At 36.0% G+C, this 8,787-nt stretch overlaps 1 long non-coding RNA gene across 1 annotated transcript; it reads left to right on the top strand.

Moving 5' to 3' along the window:
• Positions 1–442: 442 nt before the first annotated feature.
• On the top strand, positions 443–1,630 carry LOC109154523. Its single transcript, XR_002049733.1, has 2 exons — positions 443–481; positions 1,179–1,630. It is a non-coding gene; the product is annotated as an uncharacterized LOC109154523 (long non-coding RNA).
• The last annotated feature ends 7,157 nt before the right edge of the window (positions 1,631–8,787 follow it).

Genomic DNA, 8,787 nt, shown 5'->3' with positions numbered 1-8,787 from the left:
TGCCTGCCAGGCCCGGCCCAGGGGCATGGGCAGTCTGGGCACCTGCCCAGGGCCCAAGTATATAGGATGGCCCATAGATAATATAGCAATATATTATATATTATATATATTATAATACTTCGTACTTAATAGTTAATATTTATTAAAAAAAAATAAATAACAGAGGAAGTGGAAGACGGAAGACGTAAGACGAAAAGACGGGAATACGAAGAAGTGATGCCGCCCTCTGCCTCGCCGCTTCGCACCTACACCACAGTCCATAGCAACCCTTCAATTCTTCCAATAGTAAGAATGAAGTTATTAAAACCTCAGAAGCCAAATAACAGTCTTCTACCTCGCCTTCACCACTCTCCAGTTCGCCGAAATCTCCGCCCTCGGCCTCGTCTTCGCCACTCACCAGGTCGCCGTCCTCTGTGGCTCTGTCTCGCGCCCTCGCCGTCGGCCTTTGCCGGCCTAATCTCAGTGATCTTCAATTGCAAAGGTATTTTATGGCTTGGGAATTTAGAATTTAGGAATTGCATATTACATTCTAAAAACAAAATGAATTACAGATTAGGTTTAAAATTACAGATTAGGCATTGCTAATTGTTAATTGTTAATGTAATCTGAATTTAGGAATTGTTAATTGTTAATTGTTAGAATTTAGGAATTACTAATTATATTCTCACAAAATTAGGAAGTGCAGATTACATTCTAAATTAGGAATTGTTATTTGAGAAAGAATTTTGAATCGTAGATTACATTTTGAATCTGAATGATTCACATTTTGAGAAAGAATTGTAATATGAATGTTAATTGTTGTTACAAATACGATTCTATTTGTTATTGCAGATTACAATACTCAATGTTGTTATTTGAGAAAGAATTGTAATCTGAATGTTAATTGTTATTGCAGATTACATTTTGAATCGCAGATTACATAAAAAAAATGAAAAAAAAAATGCAGATTAATGAAATTGAAAAATGAATTACAGATTACATTTTGAAATTAGGAATTATTGATTTGTTGTTTAAGACTTGGGAATTAGGAATTTTATTTGTCTTTTAATTATATTTCTTAGGATTCTTATGTATAATGAAATTGTAAGTTTATTAGGTTTATTATATGAAGATTGCTTTTATTGTATTTCATTTTATTTTGTAAGTTGTGTAATGTGTTTATTTATTTATTTATGTAGGGATTGAAGATACATGTTTACCCATTGGTAGAAATAAAGATTGTTGATTGGCTATTTCAGTATTGAAGTTCCAGGTGCTTTTGTTCGGGTGATCTTTTCTTTGAATTAAAAGTGTTACAGATGACTTTGCCAAACACATTAATGTCAGCGATTGAAATTCTTGAGTTTGTCAAAGTTGCGGATTGCTACCCAATGGTTTCTATTGCTTATCGAATATTATTGACAATACCCATGACTGTAGCATCAGCGGAGAGAAGTTTTTCAAAATTGAAGTTATTGAAAACCTACTTGAGATCTTCAAATGTCACAAGAAAGATTGAATGGTTTGGTGATTTTGTGTATTGAGAAAGATATGCTAGAAAATATTAATCTTGATGCAATTATGGATGATTTTGCATCAATAAATTTTTTGTCATGATTATTTTTGTATTAAAAAAATTGTTGAAAATTTTCTAATCTTATTTCTTGTTATTTGATATTCTTAATTTTTTTTTTCAGTATTATTAACTTTAAATTTTTCATATAGGGGCCCGTTTTTAAAATTTTGCCCCGGGCCTATAAAATGTTTGGACCGGCCCTGATGCCTGTATTTTCAAAATATATCAGGATTATACACTTTTCAACCCTGGTAACCAGTAGTTTAAAAAGAAAAACAAAAAAAAAAAAAAAAAATCAACATGGTTGGCGTGGTGGTTCAGCACCTCATCTCTTAAGAAAGAGGTTGGGGGTTTGATCCCTACCCATCCACTTAGTGTGCTGAATTTGAACATTGCTTTTGCATATAATAAAGTGTTTGTTCTATATTATTTACAGGTGATATGGTGAGATAATTGATTATGTTATTCAGTTACAATAATAGAATAGGAATACAATACTAATAGCTAAAACAACTTAACGTAAAGTATTGATTATGTTATTCAGTTACAATAATAGAATAGGAATACAATACTAATAGCTAAAACAACTTAACGTAAAGTATCCGTATCTAACTGGAAAGCAAACCTAACCTATTACATTATTAATCATAAATGTAACATAAATATAACATTGCTAACACACACCCTCAAGCACAAGGTGAGCATGTCACGAAGTGTAGCAAACCTCGGCCCCGGCAGCGGTTTAGTGAAAATATCTGTCAGTTGACCCTTAGTAGACACAAAATTAACCAGCAGATCCCCAGAGGTGACCTTGTCACGGACAAAGTGGAAATCAATCTGCACGTGTTTGGTTCTGGCACGGAAGATGGGATTAGCACATAGGTAGGTAGCGCCCAAGTTATCACACCAGAGCGTAGGAGGTTCCCCAGAGTGAAGCCCAGTTCACGCAGTAAAGACACAACCCATGTGACCTCGGCAGACACATCAGCTAGAGCTTTGTACTCAGCTTCAATCGACGAGCGGGCAACTGTGCGCTACTTCCGGGATAGCCAGGAGACCAGATTGGACCCCAAGAACACAGCATAGCTACCGGTGCTTTTCCTATCGATCGGACAGCCTACCCAGTCTGAGCCTGAGAAGGCATGGCTGCAGATCGTAGTCTAGAGTGCCTTTGATGCATCGTAGCACTCATTTTACCAAGCCCCAATGATCAGTTGTGGGCGAGTGCATGAACTGACACAGGCGGTTAACTGCGTAGGACAGGTCCGGCCTAGTGATAGTCAAATACTGCAGAGCCCCCACGATGAGTCGGTACTGAGTCGGATTGTCATACGATTCGTCAAAAGGAGACACCGGCTGACTGACAGCTGCTGGAGTTGCTAGTGGCTTGCAGTCAGTCATACCAGCTCGAGTCAGAATGTCCTTCATGTAGCGACGTTGAGACAACAGGAACCCAGACTCGATTTTCAGATTTTCAATCCCAAGAAAGAACCAAGGAGTCCCGAGGTCCCGGATTTTGAAAGTCGCAGATAGGCGACGCAGAAGAGTGGTGATTAGAGTAGGGTCATTTCCCATCATAATGATGTCGTCCACGTATACGAGTAAGTACACCCGAGAAGTGGCAGCGGAGTAGTGGAATAGGGACACATATGTTTTGGAAGGGAAAAAACCTGTAGAAAAATTAAATAGTCATGTAATCTCTTGAACCACGCTCGTGGGGTTTGCTTGAGTCCATACAGAGACCGTTGAAGATGACACACGTGATCTGGGTGTGTCGGATCTTCGTACCCCGGTGGTTGTTTCATTATCAGAGCCGAGGTCACGGGTTCGCATCGATGGCGAGGCGAAAGCCGAGTCCAGTCCCAGGTGGGATGTGGGCGTAGGTCAGGCCAAGTCCAATCCCAGGAGGGGGATGATGGGCGCGTAGGCTAACCGAGTCAGGCATGCTGCACAACTGGGCTTGGTGATCAAAGGTTGCGGCAGGTGCTGGGAGGGGGATTGTTGGGCGTCGGCCGGGTTGGCCGAGTTCAGCCCCTGCGGCATGCTGCACAACTGGGCTTGGTGATCAAAGGTTGCGGCAGGTGCTGGGAGGGGGATTGTTGGGCGTCGGCCGGGTTGGCCGAGTTCAGCCCCTGCTCGACTCGAGACGTGGCGCTGCACTATGCTCACTTCCCAGTGGGTCACCCATCCCGGGATTGCCGGAAGTCAAGCACGCTTAACCACAGAGTTCTATGGTACCTGGTTGCCATATCCTACTTAAAACCAATTGGTGATAGGTAAGTGGACATTAACCATTTAACCACATCTCTCCATGGTAAGCCACAGTGCCACGTCTCGAATCGAGCAGGGGCTGAACTCGGCCAACTCGGCCGACGCCCAACAATCCCCCTCCCAGCACCTACGCGCCCATCATCCCCCACTGGGATTGGACTTGGCCTGACCTACGCCCACATCCCACCTGGGACTGGACTCGGCTTTTGCCTCGCCATCGATGCGAACCCGTGACCTCGGCTCTGATACCAATTGTTGGATCTCAGCGCTGCACTATGCTCACTTCCCAGTTGGTCACCCATCCTGGGATTGCCGGAAGTCAAGCACGCTTAACCACAGAGTTCTATGGTACCTGGTTGCCATATCCTACTTAAAACCAATTGGTGATAGGTAGGTGGACATTAACCATTTAACAACATCTCTCCATGGTAAGCCACAGCGACACGTCTCGAATCGAGCAGGGGCTGAACTCGGCCAACCCAGCCGACGCCCAACAAACAGTTTCATCCAAGTGCCCATTAAGAAAGACATTGTGAACATCTAGCTGCCTCAGCGTCCAGCTGTGGGAAATAGCTAGAGAAAACAACAGTCGGACCGTAGTTGGTTTGACCACAGGACTGAAGGTGTCGAAGAAGTCCTCGCCCGCCACCTGATTTAACCCCTTTGCAACCAGACGGGCTTTGTGTCGTTCTATTGAGCCATCGGCGGTGCGCTTGGTGCGAAAGACACACTTGCACCCAATGATATTCATGTTCGGCTCAGCCGGGGCAAGAATCCATGTGTTATTATGTAATAGTGCATTAAACTCCTGATCCATAGCATCACGCCAATATGGATGCCCTACAACCTGTGAATAGCAGGTGGGATCAGCGGTTGCACTTAGAGCATGGAATTCTTCACCAGTGCCTCGGGTCATGTGGCGAAGCCTCATCACATGCCCTCGTTCTTGAGGCCCGGGTTGTGTAGCCCGAATCCTACGCACAGGTCTCACAGCCCCTTCAATAGCCAAGGGAGCGGGATCCTGAGCAAAGGGTACCGGACTGTCAGGAACAGACGGTGCATGGCCCGCATGCTGGAGCTGTGGTATAACCGGCCCAGAAGCCCATGGTAGCGCGGGCGGCATAGGTGGTGCCGTGTTATGAGTAGCCATTTCTGAAAAGGGAAAACAAGTTTCATCAAAGCGTACATGACGATAGATATAGACTTTTCCGCTTGACAGGTCTATGCAGCTATAGCCCCTAAAGGAAGGAGGATACCCTAGAAAGACAGACGGTATCGAGTGGTACTCTATCTTGTGCTGATTGTAGGACCGTAGATAAGGGTAACACCGACACCCAAAGACACATAGGAATGTGTATGGTGGTTAGTTTTTATACCGACGACTATACCGATCGGCTTGTGTATGGGGGGGGGGGGGGGGGGGGGGACGATCGATGGTGGTGATGGGAGGAGATATGAGAGAGGATGAACCCGATCAAGCTGATACCAGATGAGATGATTGATTATGTTATTCAGTTACAATAGAATAGGAATACAATACTAATAGCTAAAACAACTTAACGTAAAGTATCCCTATCTAACAGGAAAGCCACCGAGACCTAACCTATTACATTATTAATCATACTAGTTTTTTATGCGCATTGCGCGATTGGGATAATGCCCAATGTTTTTTAAAGTATATCAAGGCAAGATTATATTGGAATTGTTCATGCATAGATAATTGAATGTTAAATTTGCGTATTTAAATATGCAATTCTAAGTTTACAAATGCAAGATAATATAGTCAAGATTGATTATAATTGTCAATAAAATAATTGTATAGGTATGGTTGAAACCAAATACGGGACATAAGGGAGAGCAAATAAAAATTAGGGCATAAAATATTAAATATATACTAATATTGAAGAGCTAACTGCTGATTGCCAAACAGGACATTGCGAGATAGTTTTCGATTTCAATTTGTTTTGTGATTTGAATACACTTTTTCTCAATAAATCTCTCAAGTAGTTAATATGATTGGCTTAATTATATTTTTTATTTTTTTAAAAACAATTATTATTATTATTATTATTATTATTATTATTATTATTATTATTATTATTATTATTATTATTATTATTATTATTATTTGTTATTATTATTATTGTTATTATTATTATTATTATTATTATTATTATTATTATTATTATTATTATTATTATTATTATATATATACCCTTAGGTCATTTTACATATTAATCTAAACAGTTAATTTTTTCAAATATGTTTTTACCAACCGTTGATATAATTCGCTGGTCAAATTCGCTAATATAATCCGTTAACGCTAACCGCTAACAGATGATTGTCAAATAAGGACACTGCGATGTAGTTCTCACTTCAATTTGTTGTACAATTTGAATACTCTCTTTGTCAACAAATCCCTCAAGTAGTTAATATGATTGACTTTATTAATTATATTTTTTAAAATTTTTTCATGGTATTAATAAAATACTTGGTAAATAAATATATAGCATTATTTTGTATTATAACTTTGATATTTAATTAAAAATAGTGCACGAAAAAGATAATAGACAATGTAGTGAATATAATCAATTGTTGAATTTGAATGTAAAGAATTTGTACATTGGAGAATTTTTTTTTTTTTTTTTGAAAGTTACTGGCTCTATTACATTGTAGTATCTGTTCATATACTTTCTCAACCTACTAAAACACAACAAACCAATAATGCCTCCACTAAGGCTTGAACTCATAATCTTCCAAATGGAAGTCCAACCCGGGAACCATTAGACCACATAGTCCTAGTACATTGGAGAAATATAAAGACAATATAACTAATAAAATTATTTCTCTTAATTAATTTATTGATAATGAATAATTTTTTTTAATAAAGACATTATTGTAGGGACAATGTAGCGAATATAATCAATTGACGAATTTGAATGTAAAAAATTTTTATATTGGAGAAAAATAAACACAATATAACTAATGAAATTATTTCTCTTATTTAATTTATTGATAATGACTATTTTTTTTTAATAAAGACATTATAGACACATAATTCTAAATTAAAGAAATGCATATGTATTTTTTTTGTTGTACCTACTAAATTATTATTTTAATTTAATAAGAGTAAAATAGATTACTAATTATTCCAACTTTGATTGGGATGGGGTTCGAACCTAAGACCTTTCTTATTGAAATCAATGAGTAAGTTAACGGTGAACTAACAGAAATTAACGAAAAAATTAACGGATAATCATATTCATTAAGGATAAATTAGGAAATCCTAAGGAAAAATTAAAATCTGAACAATCTGAGCCATTCATTTGATTAAAAATTTTGACCGCCATTTTTTCTACCCATTATAGGTCTAACTCTCTTGGGCTCTTATTAGTATAGTAGATAGTAGATATAGTAGATAGTAGAAATGTAACATAAATATAATATTGCTAACATATATTATATTTCGTTATTATAATTATACTCGACACTTTAGTAAATAATATAATCAAAGATATGTAATCCTATCAAATCAAGTATGCTATTATTTATTTATATCATTCATTTAAAGTAAAATGGTAAACAAGGAATTATAATGACCAATCTTACATATAATAAAGCTATATGGTTGGGAAATAATTAATGTTATAATTAATTACCAACATTTTTATTATTACTAGCTATAAATATAAAAATAGCCACAACATCTTTTACTATTAAAAAAAAAAAAAAAAAAAAAAAAAAAAAAAAAAAAAAAAAAAAAGCACAACATTTGAAAAATAAAATAACTATTTTTTTCTCGCCCATAACAAAGGATTACATTTATTGAATTAATGGAGTTATTAAATGTTATGATATTAGGATTAAGGATTCCGATTCTCGATTATTAGAAAATATGAAACGATACAATATTAGTTAAATCTCTGGTTTTACAATGAAAGTCTATTTGATATGCTTTTGTTATTTATGGTGGTTCTTGGGATTACAATATTAATTAAATTTTTTATGAAAGCCTGTTCAATATCTGAAACAGTGCAATTAATGCAAGCCTCTACATATAATTTTTCTCCATCTCAAATGCTTCAAAGAAATGGCAGAAGCGAGAAGGGATGAAGAAAGCAAATGTTGCGGGCCGTGGGTCAATTATTGGACTTCATAATTAAAAAAATCATTTAAGCCATAAATAAAAATTTAAATATATCGGGTCTTTAATGTTTTTCTGGATGTCTAAACTTATGGCTTTTAAAAAAAAAAAAAATACATTTGAATTCTTCCAAAGATTTAAAGGCTGAACCCTAACCCTAAAAAATACATTTGAATTATCTCCACAAAAAGTGGTCTTGGACTTATAAAATGACATTTGAGTTTATGGAATGCCATGTGCATAAAGAATATATTATATAATCATATAAAAAAATGTGTTCAATTAGAGTTTAAATTTACTCATACAAAATTTGAAATTTGCTTTCGAAATGTAATTATCTTAGTTATTATTCATATTGTGAAAATTATAATATAGATGAAATACAATTAAGAATAAATCAATGTAATTATGAAAATTCCCTCTATAAGTTTATTTGAATATGTACATAATTATAGATTATATTAACCATACAAAATTTTAATTATAATTTTGTATTCAATAAAAATAATAAATACTTGACCAATGGAAGCTCAAAAATATTATTATATTAAACAATTTAAAATATTTTTATTTTTCTAATTTTTTATTTATATTTATAATAACATTCCCCGTGCATCGCGCGGGTGAATTACTAGTTAATTACTAAAAACAGGAAAAATTATTACCTTATTATGGAGTATTATTTTAATAATCTGGGTTCACTGGATTGCAATTCTAGAGTTATTATGCAAAGTAATTAATAATTAATCCATTTTGAAATTCTTGGTAAAGCAATGTGAGATCGAATTGGGTATTCCATGTTAATTGTAATGGAGAT

The sequence above is a fragment of the Ipomoea nil genome, unplaced genomic scaffold (genome assembly GCF_001879475.1).
Source record: "Ipomoea nil cultivar Tokyo-kokei standard unplaced genomic scaffold, Asagao_1.1 scaffold2647, whole genome shotgun sequence".
NCBI lineage: Eukaryota > Viridiplantae > Streptophyta > Magnoliopsida > Solanales > Convolvulaceae > Ipomoea > Ipomoea nil.
This window is presented reverse-complemented; position numbering and strand designations above follow the sequence as displayed.